This window comes from Diceros bicornis, chromosome 12, assembly GCF_020826845.1.
Source record: "Diceros bicornis minor isolate mBicDic1 chromosome 12, mDicBic1.mat.cur, whole genome shotgun sequence".
In the NCBI taxonomy this organism is placed as follows: domain Eukaryota; kingdom Metazoa; phylum Chordata; class Mammalia; order Perissodactyla; family Rhinocerotidae; genus Diceros; species Diceros bicornis.
The window spans coordinates 61,152,445-61,168,912 of record NC_080751.1 but is presented as its reverse complement, the minus strand read 5'-3'; the positions used below and the strand labels follow the sequence as shown (position 1 = coordinate 61,168,912).

Below are 16,468 nucleotides of genomic sequence, written 5' to 3'. Positions count from 1 at the left end.
AAATCCAATTTGAAAATCTTACATAAAGGGATTTAACATATTCACACATATTGATATAAAAAATATTTGGCCTCACTCTAGTCATCTTGTTTTGTATGTTTTGCTTTCTTGTTATTTCTGACTCTTTTTTTCCACCCCTTTTAGTGTGAATGATGAGTTTTCCTCTTCTACCTTTTAAACATTTCTTTTCACTAATAGTCTCAAAGCATAAATCCCATTTTTATTCATCAAGTAGTTAGCCATACCGAAAATGTAAAACTTGTATTTTTTTCTATTGCGGCCTGGGATTTGAGAGTGTCTATAATCTCTCCATCCAAACAAGGCAGGCCCTTAGCACACTTGCACTTTCCCCACGCCTTCCTCCCACTCTGCCTCCTCTTTGGAATTGTAAGTAATAAAAAACTGTTATTCCTTATTCCAAGGGCAGTTGTCTCCATGTCTGTAACTTTACCACATCTAATTACAACAAATTCTGAACATATTTTAAAACCAGAACACAAAGCTGGTATTCTGCGGGGATCAATGCAGTGGGTTTTCGTAGGGCAAAGTAGTGTAGAGGAGAGAGCTGCAGCAAGAGGGAGGGTGGGAAGGAAGCACCAGAGATCTCCAGAGGGTTCCTCTTGAGCTCCAGCTAAGTACTGATTGGTACTATCATTTGAGACACTACCAGAAGCTGGAGAAAGAACCATCTGAAAGTATTACAGGGAATAATCCCCAAACTGGGAATAGTTACTGTTTCCACCACCCCCCACAGAAAATCTTATAATTAATGTATCAACTATAGAACTTAGAGAGGTTTTGACTTGGTGGTGGGGTAAAATTAGCCCTCAACTAAATGCTGTTCTGGTACCAACTAACAAAGCTTAAAAGCAAGGCCAGAAAGGATCCAACTATTTCCGAGTAACATAACTGTGTCCCATAACAAAGCTCAAGAATATCTATGTGACCACAGAAATATCCAGCATCCAATAAGATAAAATTAACAATGTAAAGCATCCAATAAAAAGTTATCAAGCATACAAGGTGGGAAAACATAAACTAAAATGAAGAAAAAAAATGAATCAATCAAAACTGACCCAGAAATGACAAAGATAATAAAATTGGTAAACATTCAAGAAATGGTGCTGGGAAAAGTGGATCTATACATGCAAAAGAATGAATTGGACCACCACCTCACACCATATACAAAAATTAATTCAAAATGGATCATAGTTCTAAATGTAACAACTAAATCTATAAAACTCCTAGAAGCAAACATATGAATAAATCTTTGTGATCTTAGATTAGGCAACAGTTTCTTAGATATGACACCAAAAGCACAAGTGATGAAAGGGAAAAAAAACTAGATTTCATAAAAATTAACACCTTTTGTGCTTTAAAGGACACCATCAAGAAAGTGAAAAGACAACTACAGAGTGAGAGAAAAATCATATATTTAATAAGGATCTAGAATCCAGAATATACAAAGAATTCTTATAAATCAACAATAAAAAGATGACTTGATTAAAAATGGGCAAAAGATTTGAACAGGCATTTCTCTAAAGAAGATATACAAAGGACCAACAAGCACGTCAAAAAACGCATAACATCGTTAGTCATTAAAGAAATGCAATCAAAACCACAATGAGATACCACATCACACCTATTAGGATGTCTATAAGAAAAAAGACAGGGGCCGGCCTGGTGGCATAGTGCTTAGGTTCGCATACTCTGCTTCACTGGCCTGGGGTTCGCAGGTTCGGATCCCGGGCGTGGACCGACACACTGCTTGTCAAGCCATGCTGTGGCGGCATCCCATATAAAGTAGAGGAAGATGGGCACAGATGTTAGCCCAGGGCCAGTCTTCCTCAGCAAAAAGAGGAGGATTGGCAATGGATGTTAGCTCAGGGCTAATCTTCCTCACACACACACACAAAAAGACCAACAAAAGCCAGTGTTGACAAGGATGTAGAGACATTGGAATCCTCACACATTGCTGGTGGCATTGTAAATTGGTACAGGCACTTTGGAAAATAGTTTGGCAATTCCTCAAAATATTAAATATAGAGTTACCATACATACTCAGCAATTCCACTTATAGATATAAACCTAAGAGAATTGAAAACAAAGGTTCACACAAAAGTTGTACATGAATGTTTATAGCAGCATTGTTCATAATAGCCAAAAAGTAGAAACAATCTGAATGTCCATCAACTTAGGAATGGAAAACCAAAATGTGATCTAGTCATGCAATGGAATATTATTGAGTAACAATGAAGTACTGATAAATGCTACAACATGAATGAGCCCTGAAAACATGATGCTAAGTGAAAGAAGGAAGTCACAAAAGGCCATATACTATATAATGCCTTTTATGTGACATGTCTGTAAGAGGCAAATCCATAAAGACAGAAAGTAGATTAGTAGTTTCCAGGGCCTAGGTGAAAGGGGAAATGGGGAGTGACTACTAATTGGTATGGGGTTTCTTTTTAAGGTAATGAAAATATTCTCAAGTCAGTTGTCATGGTTGCGCTGCTCTGAGAATATACTAAAAATCACTGGATTGTGCACTTTAAAAGAGTGAGTTTTATGACATTTGAATCATATCAAAATTAACCTGTTATAAAAAATTGGTAGACACAGATATTGAAAGTTTTATAACTTATTCCATATATTCAAGAAGCAAGGAATATTGAGTATGTGAAGTGGAATTATGGAAGAAACAAAAAAGACCCATATCAAACTTCTAGAGAAGAAAAATACACTGGATGGGATTAACAGCAGAGTAGACATCATAGAAGGAAAATCAGTGAATTGAAGACAAAAATAGAAATGATCCAAAAGGAAATACAGGGAGAAAGAAACTAGGGGGGAAAAAAGAGAAAAGAAATCAGTGAACTGTGAGTGAATTTCAAAGTGGTCTCATATACCTTTTAAATCTACTTTTAAATCCACTTTAAAATCCACTTTTAAATTGGAGTTTTTGAAGGAGGGAGGTACAGAAAAAACATCTGAAGAATGGCTGAAAATTTTCCAACATTTCTAAAAACCATAAATCCACAGATCCAAGAAGCTCAAAAAATCCCAAAGCACAAGAAATATGAAGAGAACTATACCAAGGTAGACAATAAGTTGCTTAAAACTAGCAATAAAGAGAAATCTTAAAACCAGGCAGAGGAAAATGATACATTACTTACAGATGAACCAAGATTAAAAATGACAGCCAATTTCTTCCTGAAATAATGTAACTAGAAGACAGTGGAGTAACACCTCTAAAGTAATGAAAGAAAATAATAACTGCTAATCTAGAATTCTATAGCCAGTGAAAATACCTTTCAAAAAGGAAGACAAAGACTTTTTCAGACATACAAAAGCTGAAAGAATTAACCACCAGCAGAGCTGTACTACAAGAAATATTAAGAGAAATACTTCAAGCATAAAGATGATGTCTGATGGAAATTGTGTCTACATAAAAAAATAAAGGGCATCAGAAACAGTAACTATGTCAGTAAATTTAAAATACATTTTCTCCTATAAAGAGATTTTTATCTCTTTAAAAGATAATTGACTGGTTAAAGCAAAAATAGTAACAACATATCAAAGAAGTAAAACGTATGACAACCACATCACAAATGCCGGGAGGGAGAAATGGCTTACCACTGTAAGGTTCTTACCATGTACTGGAAGTGGTATAATACCATCTGAAGACTGTAAAAGTTAAAGGTGTATATTATAAATTCTAAAGCAAGCAATAAAACAGCAAAACAAAGAATTACAACCAATAAGCCAACAAAGGAGATAAAATGGATGCATAAAAAATACCCAGTTAATTCATAAGAAGGTGGAAAAAAGCAAAAATGGAACAAAGAACATAGGAGACAAATGGAAAATATATATCAAGATGGTAGATTTAAACCCAACCTTATTAATAATTGCATTAAATGTAAATTGTCTCAACACTCAAATCAAAAGGCAGAGTAAGAAAGCAAGATTCAATTATTTGCTGTCCACATATAAAGACATAAATAGGCTCAAAATTAAAAGATGGAAAAAGGTATATCACGTTAATAGTCAAAAGAAAAGTGGAATAACTATATTAATCAGACAAAATGGATTTCAGAGCAAAGAATATTACCAGAGATAAAGAGGGTAATTTTGTAGTGATAAAGGGGTCAATTCATCAGGAGGATATAAAAGTCCTAAATGTTTCTATGTACCTAATATGGTTGAGCTTCACAATATATGAAGTAAAAACTGATAGAAAACAAGGAGAAATAGACAAATCGATATTTGTTGTCAGAGATTTCAACACTCATCTTCCAATAATTGATAGAACCGTTAGAAAGAAAATCAATAAGGATATAGAAAACTTGAATGACACTATCAACCAACTTGACCTAACTTCACATCTACAGAACAGTCTACCCAACAAGAACAGAATATACATTCTTTTAAGGTATCCACAGAACATTTCCCAAGATAAACCATATCCTGGTCTATAAAACAAGTTTTAATCCACTAAAACAATTAAAATCCTACAAAATATGTTCTCTGGCCACAACGGAACCAAATCAGAAATCAATAACAGAATGAGATCTGGAAAATCTCCAAATATGTGGAAACAATATAACACATTTCTAAATAACCTCAGGGTCAAAGAAGAAATCTAGAGGGAAATAAGAAAGTATTGCGAAGTGAATGAAAATGAAAACACAACATATCAAAATTTGTGGGTCATGGCCAAAGCAGCATTCAGAGAGAAATTTATAGCACTAAAAACCTATATTAGAAATGAAAAAAAGCCTCAAATGACCTCAGTTTCCACCTCAAGAAACTAGAAAAGGAAGAGCAAATTAACTCCAAAGTAGGCAGAATAAAGCAAATAATAAAGTTCAGAGTAGAAATTAATGAAAAAGAAACCAGAAAAACAATTGAGAAAATAAATGAAACCAAAAGGAAGTTTGGTAAAATTAATAAACCTTTAGCCAGATGGATAAGGAAAGAAATGTGAGAAGACATAAGACATAAAAAAAATTACCAATATTAGGAAAGAGAAGTGACATCCCCACAGATTCTACAGACACCAAAAGGATAAATCAGGTAATTTTGTGGACAACTTTATGCCAAGAATTCAACAACTTAGATGAAATGGACAAAAGTCCACACAAAGACACAAACTTATTTTAAGCTTATTTGAAAAGAAATTGATAACCTGAATAGTCTTATATCTATTAAAGAAATTAATTTTGTACTTTAAAGCCTCTTCACAAAGAAAACTCCAGAGCAAGATGACTTCATTAGTCCACTCTACCAAACATTTAAAAAAGAAATAATATTGATTCTACATAAACTCTTCCAGAAATGACTACACATATATGGACATCTGATTTTTGACAAAGGTAGCATTTCAGTGCAGCAGAAAACAGGTGGTCGCAGGTAGGCAGAATTCTGAGATGACACAAATTACCCTTGCCCTTCTATAATCCCCTTCCTTTTGAGTGTAAGTGGAACCTGTGAATATGATGACATAGTACAGCCACGACTAGGTTATGTTATATAGTGGAGATGACTTGAAAGAGATTATCCTGGTGAGCCTAACCTAATCACAGGAGTCCAAAATCTGAATTTTTTCTGGCTGGTGGCAGAAGAGGAAATCAGAGATTCACAGCACTAAAAGGATTAAATGCACCACTGCTGGTTTGAAGACGGAGCTCATGTGGAAAGGACCTGAGAGAGACCTTTAGAAGCTGAGAGGGAGCCTTGGCTGACAGTCAGCAAGAAGATGGGGACCTCAGTCAGGAAGCCACATGAACTGGATTCTGCCAACAATCTGAATGAGCTCAGAAATGGATTTTTGGATATGCAGGGGTACACATGAGGCTTCTGAAATCTAGACAATGGTGAGTCTTGAGCTGGGTGGGAGTTACATGGGAGTTTGCTCTGTGATAATTCATGGAGATAAATATTTATGTTTTAAGCACTTTTCTGTAGTGTCATTCTTCAATTAGAAAAAATTTAAAAATTCAAATAACTGGTAAGGAATCTTGTATTTCTAAAAGTAAATTTTTCATCAGGGAATGTACCTCACCCCATCTTTATTTCAACTCTTCCTCCCACCACCCCCAGTAATTTCCCATCTAAGTATACTTTTTTTTTTTAAGTAGAATACCAGTTTCCTTTCCAGTAATTGCTCCAGGGAAGCCATCTTTTTCATTCCTCAGACATGCTCATAACACAGCACAGTGGTCAGAAATAATAATACCAAATAGAAGTGTAATTTCCTAAGGCGAAAACACATTTCTCTTGGCAATGACTGTCAATAGGATTCCTGGAAACCCAGCAGAATTCAGAATTTCAAGCACCACAGTGAAGGAAATATCTGGTAGCAGGAGTAATGGAAACAAAAACATGAAGGAAAGAGAACGATTTAGGAGGCGGCTAATTGTTGACTTTTGTTTCGTTATAAATCTAAATACAAGTTTAAAAATCCACTGAGGAATCTAATATTTTATTTTATTTGCTACCATCATCTTCTGTAAGCTGCTTCGTTTTTACTGCAGGGACTTCAACTCACAGTAGACTGGCTACAGGAATGAAACAAGTGAGGGCTAAAGTTGGAAGACAAACGTCCATCTCACAGGTCAAATGGTATCACTAAATTCTCCAAGTACACATAATCTACAATAGAAGGCTGCCTTCTGTTGAACTCAATCACCTATCTTGATGCCATTTTGTCTGTACGGAAAAATCCGAACTCATCGTCAAGACCGAATTTATTTGTCTTTTCTTCCCTTAATTATCTAGGTAGAACTCATCTCTCCTTTTTTGGTACCTCTCATGCCCTGTATCTATTTTTAGGATAGCCCTAACTGTGATATACTAAAATTCTTCACATTTGTCTCCCCTACCATGCTGGAAGTAACATAAGGGCAGGAGCTATACTTCATTTATTATTCCCTCCAGCTCTTATCCGAGTGCTTGGTTCATGGCAGATGTCAGTAACAGTTGTTAAGTAAAATAAATGGCAAGGGACTGGGCTGGTATTTTGTTTTATTTTGTTTTGGGTGGGGGTCAGGAAGAAAAACCTGCTGCCTTCCTTGAAGTGGTGCCAGAGTTGACACCACAACAGAGGTCAGAACTAGAGGCTGAAGCACACTGACATTGGTTAAGTCAAGCTGAGAGGTACTGGTATAAAACTGGGACAAATCATTGCAGGCAAGAGGGTGAGTCTTAGAGTTTCTGTTGAGACTGGCCATAAAGTAGGCCACATAAAGCAGTGGTCACAGCAGCAAGGGAAAATGCAGAGGGAAGTAGAACCACACTTACTGATACAATAGGTTTGGGGGAAATGCATGAATAGCTTTCTGAAGTAGAACTTGAGGGCTGGAAGCCAAGTTGTCCTGCTGTTTTGGTGGTATGTGGTCTAGTGCCACTATTAAGGTTCCATAGTAAAACATCCCAGTTTGGTTTTGCCATTGTATCGGGGAGAGAGGACTGTTGGTGCTGAAGGAAAGGGAATTACAGGAGATGGGCAGAGTTTAATTAGGACAGGTGAATTTCAGTGGTAGGAAATCTCCCATATGTACATATGTACACTGCAGTGTAAAATGTGATTGTTACTCCCAGTCCATTCTGAACAAGAAGTTTTCTTTAAAATGGCTGATAGATTCTATATGTCCAAAGTATACCATAACGTTTACAAGGAAAAATCTCTCTCTTAAAAAAATGCTTATTACAAGATTTTCTGGATTCGAGAAAGGGTTTAGTATACTCACCTCCATGGTGGGAAGGTGTCTGGGGAGAGTAGCCATTAGCAAGCACACAAATAGAGGTGAAACAACAAAAAGTTTTATTTTAAATTGTCTCTAAAATAAAAAGTGTACTAACAGTAATCATGGGAACTGAGATGAACTCTATTGTGGATGTGCATCTAGACATGCTTTGCAGAGGGCCTGCCATAATTACACTGCAGACTCCAGTCTGAGGTTGTCTTGCCAGGGCTTGTGAAGCCCAAAGACATTCTGGACGGACATGGCTGTGGTGGATTTTAGTTATGGTGGGGAGAGGGTGGAATTAACTGTCTAGGTTACTAGTTAACTAGTATGGATGGAGTTAACTAGCCAGGTGTTTGGTGGGTGGGGTATGCTGTGATTAAGACCATGGAAGACGAGTCCCAAGACCATCTTGAAGTGGGGATATAGTAAATACTAGGTACCTACCCAAACCCAATAAAAACCCCCCTCATTTCCTCTACTACAGACGTGGGAAAGTCAAAACACACGACTTCTCCATATCCCTTACAGCCAGGGATGTGGCACAGTTCTGGCTCCTAATCTATACGCAGAAGTTCCTCGGGGAGGACTTCTTTTTCTAAATAAGCCAAAGCCTTACCAGGAATAAGCCCTCTGGCTTTTCCCCCTTTCCCTTCTGTCAGATGCGAGGCTTAGAGCGGCGGCAGAAGTCACCATGTGATCATGAGATGATGAGCATGAGGATAAAGGTCTATGTGCTAAGGACAAAAGAGTGGAAATCTACAAAGAACCCACATCCTTGATGGCACTGATGAGACATTATTTACCTCTGGACTGTCTACCTCTAGATTTCTTGGTGCATGAGACAAATAGATCGCTATCTGTTTAGGCCACTATAACTTAGCTTTCTGTTATCTTTAGCCAAACTCAATTCTAGTTAATACAAACAAATAAAGATGTGGCCTTTGAATTTTCTGGGTGTTCTTGGTCTAGCACAGGGGGTGACATTGTCCTTAACCTCCTATCAGATTCTGGTATTTGAGGTGGGGAGAAGGGTGGCATCATGCCATATCTATACATACTAGAGAGGAGGCAGAGGCAGGAGCTGACTGAAAAAGAGCCTTTCCAGGGACTGCCCCTCCTAGCACATCTTCTGACAGGTCCTGAGGCTGGCAAGATGTTGCTGAATGTAGGGGAGTTGGGGAGGTGCGAGCCAAGCATGGCTGTATGGTAGCATAATTCTTGGGGTTGAGGACAGACTACGAAACTGGCTGGTCCTGGAGACATGAGTATCCCATACTCCAGCAGAACTCCCTGTAGACACTGCTGCTCAGGCAGAGTTAAGGCTAGGCTCTCTGAGAAGCATAAACCAGGAGAGTCTGTCCAAAGATTAAGCAGGACTAGATATGCTCAGAAACCCACAGGAAGTCTTCTTACAAAGGGGAGTTTTTTGGTAGTTTATTTTTTTCCAAATTATTTTCCACTTTTCCTAATGGTGCCAAATGTTGCTTTTAACAATGTGAAAACCAGACCGAGAAAAGTAATTCTAAAATTTCTAAAATATAATTTAGAGAAACGTTTATTATTCACACAATGTATTATGTGTTTCTCCATGAGCCAAGACTTTGATTATTATAACCATCCATTTAGTCTGCAAACAGATAATCTTATCTACATGACAACGAGTTCACCAAAGCGAAAAACACAACTCAAGGTATATGATTTTTCAAAAATAATATAATTTTTAGAGCCGCAGATGATTTAAATATATATATATATATATAAATTTCTTCAGCAAAAAAGAGTAATTTAATTCTAAACTGAGATGATATTCTAGTACTGTATCTAATCACCTTTTGCCCTAAATGCTAACACTGACCACAAAAAAAAATCTTTTCCTTCATTGCTGAATTTTAGGCTAAACTTCATGAATCATTAAAGCTGCAGTTGGCTTTTATAAATAGATTTTCCTAAGCTACACATGTAAATGAGAGACTAGGTAACACGAGAGTCTGGTTTTGTCTTATTCAAAAAATTATTCTGGGACTGAGTTAAAAATATTCGGAGAAGAAATTTGTGAGTCTTTGGTGAAATTTATGTGTTAACTCATTGAATAGTTCAGTTCATTTCATATTACTGTACATGTTTTAAAAAGTTATTTCCATATTGATTAAGGAAGTTTCTTTTACAAGAATGTATGCAACAAAGTAATGTAACCTACCAGGAATGTCCTTTGTCTCTTCGTTATGTTTTTCTAGTTAGGTAACTGAAAGGAATTAAAACATCAATTTGGCCTAACTAACGAAAAGACCCTAGAATATTTTTTAAAGTTAATTATCTTGACCTGTGATACTGCTAAGCTAAAATATATTTGCTTTTAGCTTTGATCAGAAAATCCAATTTAGCTGTCTCAGTGAAAAGTCTATTTTTCATGAAACAGAAGAACATCTATTCTTAAAAAAATATGTAGTAGCAAACATTCCAGAATTTAAAGGAAAAAAAAACTCATATATTTTCTTTAAAAATAACATTTAAAACAATCTAGTTACATAAATTGAACTGATGTACACTGTGGTAAAGTTTATAAAGTATGCTAATTGAATTAGGGCTACTCTTCTTTGAATGCTAGATAGGAACTGCTGTCTTGCTCAGTCAGTCTGGTGAAGAAGGCTAATATACAGAATCTCAGCCTATAGGAAGTGCTACCTTTGCCAGAAGGGCAACAGCATTTGAAATACCTGAACATTTTGGTTCCTTAAATTTTTCAGACCTTACCACCACAAAAAAATATGTGTATAAACTAAAGGATATAGAAAATCAGTTTCTATCTAGATAGGGCAGGATTTATTATCCACTACTTGGACTGGCAAACTTCCTCCATTTGTTTCCGTAAGATTTCTACAGAAGCACAGACATTACATAATGTGCAAACACCGCGAGGCCTCCTAAAAGTCAAGCTGGCATGTTAAAGGTCATTATCTGGGTGACAAGCCACAGAGAAGGAGGTCTGCAGGAGGAATGTCTGGATGGCGCAGATATGACCACTGAGAATGCTCTCGGACATGGTCTTCCTTTCCCTTGATAACCCCTCTCTTTGTGTAACCTGAAAAGCATGCCACTGTCTCAAATGCTTGGTTTGAATATTGATTACCTTCACCATTCATGGGATATAAGCTGGGGGGAGGAGTCCAATAAGGGCCAGAGTCTTATAAGTATCAGTCTCTCTCAGCTGGGACCTTCTTTCAATTGTCTAAGGAATGGCCAGGTCAAGCCAGGGCAAGTCTGGGCAAAGGAAACTTCTGTGGTAGTTGTTGCAAGAGGAGGCAAGAGTGACGCAAGATCCAAAGGGGACAGGTGGGAAGAGGCTGGCTAGGATGATTGAGTTGCTTGGTTAAGGATCAGCCTAGGATCACTACTAGGAGATTGGACTAAGTACCCAAGTAGAGAATGAATTAAGAACCCAAAGAAGAAAGAAGGCAGGTAATTCTTGCCTCCTTTCCCTTTACCCAAGGGACAGACTGGGTGGGTAAGGGAGAAAAAAAAGAGACCACTGAAGTACTGGTTACTTGAATATCAGAAGTCTAGATCTAGTACGAAGAGAACTATTCTGACCCAGAAAATCAGAGAAGGAAGAGATATCAGAAATAGGAGAGCTGTGCTCCAAAAGTTTGTTTTCAAGTTGGTTGTTTGGAACAGAGATGAAGCAATGTGGCTGAGTGTTCAGTCTGGTTTAGAGTCTATTTTGCACACAGTATAACTCTACTATGGTTGCTTGGGAAAGGGATCCCAGGGTTCCTCAATCAACAACGTGGCTGGAAGGCTCTGGTTGCCTTGAGTCAGGGAGGGGAATGTGTTCTGTGTCCCAACTGTCTTGCTCTTGCTCCTTGATGTCTGCACTTGGGGCTGCTGGAAGACACAGTAGGAGGTCAATCACTGCAGCTGAAAGGAAGATTCCTTTCTCTAAAGTGCAGCTTATGGAGCCTACTTCGCCAAGAGGGTATTTATAACTCTGGTGTAGAAAAATTGGAAAAAATTTTTATATAATTACCTGTTTTAATTAAAAACATTAAACACTTGATCAGATGTCTATTGTAACATATTTTTGTTGTTGTTAGTGCCGCTGAGTTGATTCTGACTCCTAGCAACAGAGCTAGGAGTGTACAACACAGCGGAACCCTGCCCGATCTTTCTGCACCATCCGCTCACCTCTGGCACTATATCAGACAACGCTTCACTGCTATTCATAGGGTTTTCATGGCTAATTTTTTTGGAAGTGGGTGGCCAGGTCCTTCTTCTTAGTAATGTATTATATAATCATTAAATATATATAGAAAAACAAATAAAACTTTCTTATATCCCATGTCCTGATTTGGGTTTAGAAAATATTTCTAAAGAGGCATAAGGAAAACACAAGTAGCTGCCTATTTAATGCCCATCAGAAACTCAGATGTTTTGGGTGGAGTATTCTATAAATGTCTATTAAATCCTGTTAGTTGATACTTCTATATCCTTACTAATTTTCTGTCTTGTTCTATCAATTGTTGAGAGAGGGGTGTTTAAGTATCCAACTATAATTGTGGATTTGTCCATTACATTTCAGTTCTACCCATTTTTGCGTCATATATTTTGCAGCTTTCTTGTTTGGTGCATACACATTTAAGACTACTATGTCTGTTTGGTAGATTGACTCTTTCGTTATTATGATATAATGTCCCTCTCTGTCCCTGGTAACTTTCTTTGCTCTGAAGTCTACTTTAACTGATATTAATAGCCATTTCTGGTTCCCTTTGATTAATGTTTGCATGATACATCTTTTCTCATTCTTTTATTGTCAATCTACCTAAATAATTATATTTGACCCAAGTTTTCTGAAGATAGCACATATGTGGGTTATCTTTTTTAATCTACTCTGCCAATCTTTGTCTTTTAATTGATTTTTTGACCATTTACATTTAATGCAATTATTGTTATGTTAGAGCTTGTATACCATTTTATTATTTGTTTTCTGTTTGTTCCCTGTTTTTTGTTTCTCTGTGTTATTTCTTTTGCCTTCCTACATGTTACTGAATATGTTTTAGAATTCCATTTGGTTTACCTATAGTGTCTTTGAATATGTCTCTTTGTATAGATTTTAAAGTGGTTGTTCTATGTATTACATTATATATATATAAAACTTAATATACTCTATTGGTGTTGACATCTTACCAGTTCAAGTGAAGTGTAGAAACCTTTACTTCCCTTTATGTTCTTTTACCCTCCCTCATTTATAATATAATTGGCTTAAATACTTCTTCTGTATACATTTAGAACCATACCCGTGTTATAATTTTTGCTTCAACTGTTAAACATAATTTGGAAATCTCAAGACGAGAAGGAAAATGTAATTACCCACATTTTGTTTTCTTTCTGTTGTTCTTTCCTGTCTTAATGTTTCAAGAGTCCTTCTTTTATCATTTTCTTTCTGTTTAGAGAACTTCCTATAGCTATTCTGTTAGGATAGGTCTGATGGTTACAAAGTCCTTTAGTTTTCCTTCATTGGACAATGTCTTAATTTTCTCTTCTTTCCTGAAGAATATTTTTGCTGGATATAGAATTGTGTATTGACAGTTCTTTCTTTTTATGTTTGAAAGATATGTCATTTCTTTTGGCCTTTATAGAATCTGATGAGAAACTGGCTGTCACTCAAATAGATCTTCCCCTATAAATAATGCATTATCTCTCTCTGGCTACTTTCAAGACATTTTCTTTATTGTAGTTTTCAAAAATTTGATTATGATGTGTCTTGGTGTGGATTTCTTTAAGTTTACCTTGTCTGGAATTCATCCATCTTCTTAAATCTGTAAGTTTATGTCTTTTGCCAAATTTGGGAAGTCTCTCTTTCTATTGTTCTATCTTCATGTTCATTGATTCTTTCCTCTGTCCCCTCCATTTTACTGCTGAGCCCATATGTATTGAGTTTTTTATTTTGGTTATTATATTTTTCAGTTCTAAAATTTCCATTCAGTTTTTCTTTAAATCTTCTCTTTCCTGAGACTTTCTAGTTTTTTGCTAGTTTCAAACACGTTTATTAATTGCTCATTGAAGCATTTTTATAATAGCTGCTTTCAAATCTTTGTCAGATAATTCTAATATCTCTGTTATTTTGGTGTTGGCATCTATTGTCTTTTTCCATTCAAGTTGAGATTTTCTGGGTTCTTGGTATGATGAGTGATTTTTAACTAAAACATAGACATTTTGGATATTATGTCATGATAGTCCAGATCAACTTTCTATTTTAGCTGTTTTTTTTCTGACACATCCAGCAGGTGAACTGGGGGTGGGGGTGGGGGAGGGGGGCAGTGCCACCTCACTACTGCCAGGTGGGGTAGAAATCTAGGTTCTCCACTTGGTTTCTATTGACACCCAAGGGGTGGAGGGACTCCTCATTTTCTGTGGGTAGGAGTAGAAATTCTGACTCCCCACTAGGCTTCCCCTGTTATCATCTTGGCTGAGAGGGGTAGGAGTACCTTTCTACTTCTCCTCACATGACCTCCACTGATCTCACAGGGGTGGTGGGGGTAGTGACTCCATTACTGCTGGGTAGTGGTGAAAGTCCTGACTCTCCACTCAGATTCTTCCAGACACTACCCTAGTGAGGAAGGAGAGGAGTGCCTCATTACTGCTCGGTCAGGGGTGAAGTCTAGGCTTCCCACTTTGCCTTTGCTGGCATGGGTAGGGATAAGGGCACAGTTTTTACTATGGTGTGTGGCTAGATTAGAGCAGTTATTATCTAAAAGTTTCTTTGAGAAAGGTTGCCATTTTCCTGGTCCTTTGGCCAGAAAGTGCAGGCTTTTGTTGGGGCTTTTTTTGTCTGTACCCTTTGGTGTTTCTGGATTGCTGGCTCCAAGTCTAAGACATATGTGCTAAAAAGAAAACCCAGGGAATTCACCACTGTGTTCTTCTTGGGTCCAAAGGTCCCTACAAGGTCGGCTCTCTTCTCCACCTTTCAGAGTCTTCTTATATCTGTTTTATATATAATATGCAGGGTTTTTAGTACTTATTAGGAGAAACAGGGAAAAGTATATCTATTCCATCTTCCTGGAAGCAGAAGTCCTTGGAGGAAAATGAAGCCCCTAACTGGAGAATGCTTTTTTAAATCCTTTCCATAGGGTAAAAAGAAAAATACCAAAGAAGGGAAAAAAAACTGTAAAGGGAAATAAAATGACTTATTGAAGTACAGATAGAATAATTTTATATATGTTTGCTGGAATTTCAAGTGATTTCCATTTGGTCTCAAATAATTTCCAAAGGTGTGTTGGCCCTTAGAGATCATCTAGTCTAACTCTTGATGTGATCAAGGACTGAGAACCAGAGAGGGGAAGGGACTAAGTTGAGGCCACAGAGTAAGTCTGGGCAAAACCAAGATGAGAGCTGAGGGTTTCTAATATGCAGTCAGTGCCATTTTCACTTACTAGGCCATCTCTTTCTCTTCTATGATGTGAGGGAAGGATAAGGGGCTGGACCAGAAGGTCTTTAAGGGACATCTCCAACTTCAGTCTTTGGTGACTTTTATGACTGTCCTTAGCCTTGCTTCCCTTCTCCCTATCTCATCTTCTTCTACCGTTATGCTAAGGCTATAATAAAGAATGAGGGTTGGGGAGAGCATGGAGGGGAATAAAATACACAAATACAAAAAATATATTGAACTTTGTATTTGTGTTGACTGCTTCTCACTACATATTTAGAAAAACACCCTCAAGACAATCTGTAGCTGTACAATTGTAAAGGCAGGGCTGTGACCTGTTGCTGGACTCACTGTGCACATGATCATGTGACACTCTTAATACAGGTGGGCACAGCAACTTTATTTAGGAGTCCTGCCTTTATGACTGACTGGGGCAAAAAGACAATAGCAACAGCTATGGTGAAAGGAAGCTTACCATAGTGGCAGACTGCCAGAGTTTGAACACTACCTACTAGTTGTGTGACTTTGGGCAAAAGACCTAACTTTTCTGTACCTCAGTATCTTCATCCATAAAATGGGGACAGTAACAATACCTAAACCTCATTAGTTCCTCTGAGGTCTACAGGTGAAAGCTTAGAATGGTGCCATTAGCTGCTCCAGCAACTGCTGTTATATCATTCACTGGAGGCTTATTGTAAATAAAATACTAGATAGATACTTTGCATATATTATCATATTTAGTCCTACAATAATCTTTTGAGGTATGGGATATTATTATCCCCATTTTATAGATTAAGAAAGTAGGATTATTTTATGAAAATTATTTATAAATACACTAGAATTTAGTATTAACTAAAAAGACAGATTACACTTAAAAACAACATTTGAAGCCAAAAAGTAAAGTACCAAAAACATTCCCTGGCACATTCAGAAAACATAATTAGCAAAGCACCCAGTTTTATATTACCATGACTATTATTTATTACTTTTATAATTTAAACCTCTCCAAAAACATTCAAAGAGGAAAATAAAAGCATAACCTGTTTATTCTACGGGAATATTGAGCCTGGTTTCCTTGGGTTTTCCTGATTTTTGCAAAGTTCTCAGACTGAGCTAACAGGGCACATCCTGGATTCCTGTAAGGACTCCGTATATACAATATACAGAAGAAGTCTTTCTTACCATCCTGTAGCTAGAGTGGAGAATCAGAAAGATAAGGTTTAAAATTAAAACTTGATGAGGCTTTTGTATCTGTCATACAGAGCTCTTCTAACTATTTTCCCTTTATTTCTAG

General features: G+C 37.0%; 1 protein-coding gene across 4 annotated transcripts in view; it reads right to left on the bottom strand.

Moving 5' to 3' along the window:
- Positions 1 to 16,468, bottom strand: part of LDAH (lipid droplet associated hydrolase) — a 102,144-nt gene that overhangs the window by 15,622 nt on the left and 70,054 nt on the right. The window lies entirely within an intron of this gene.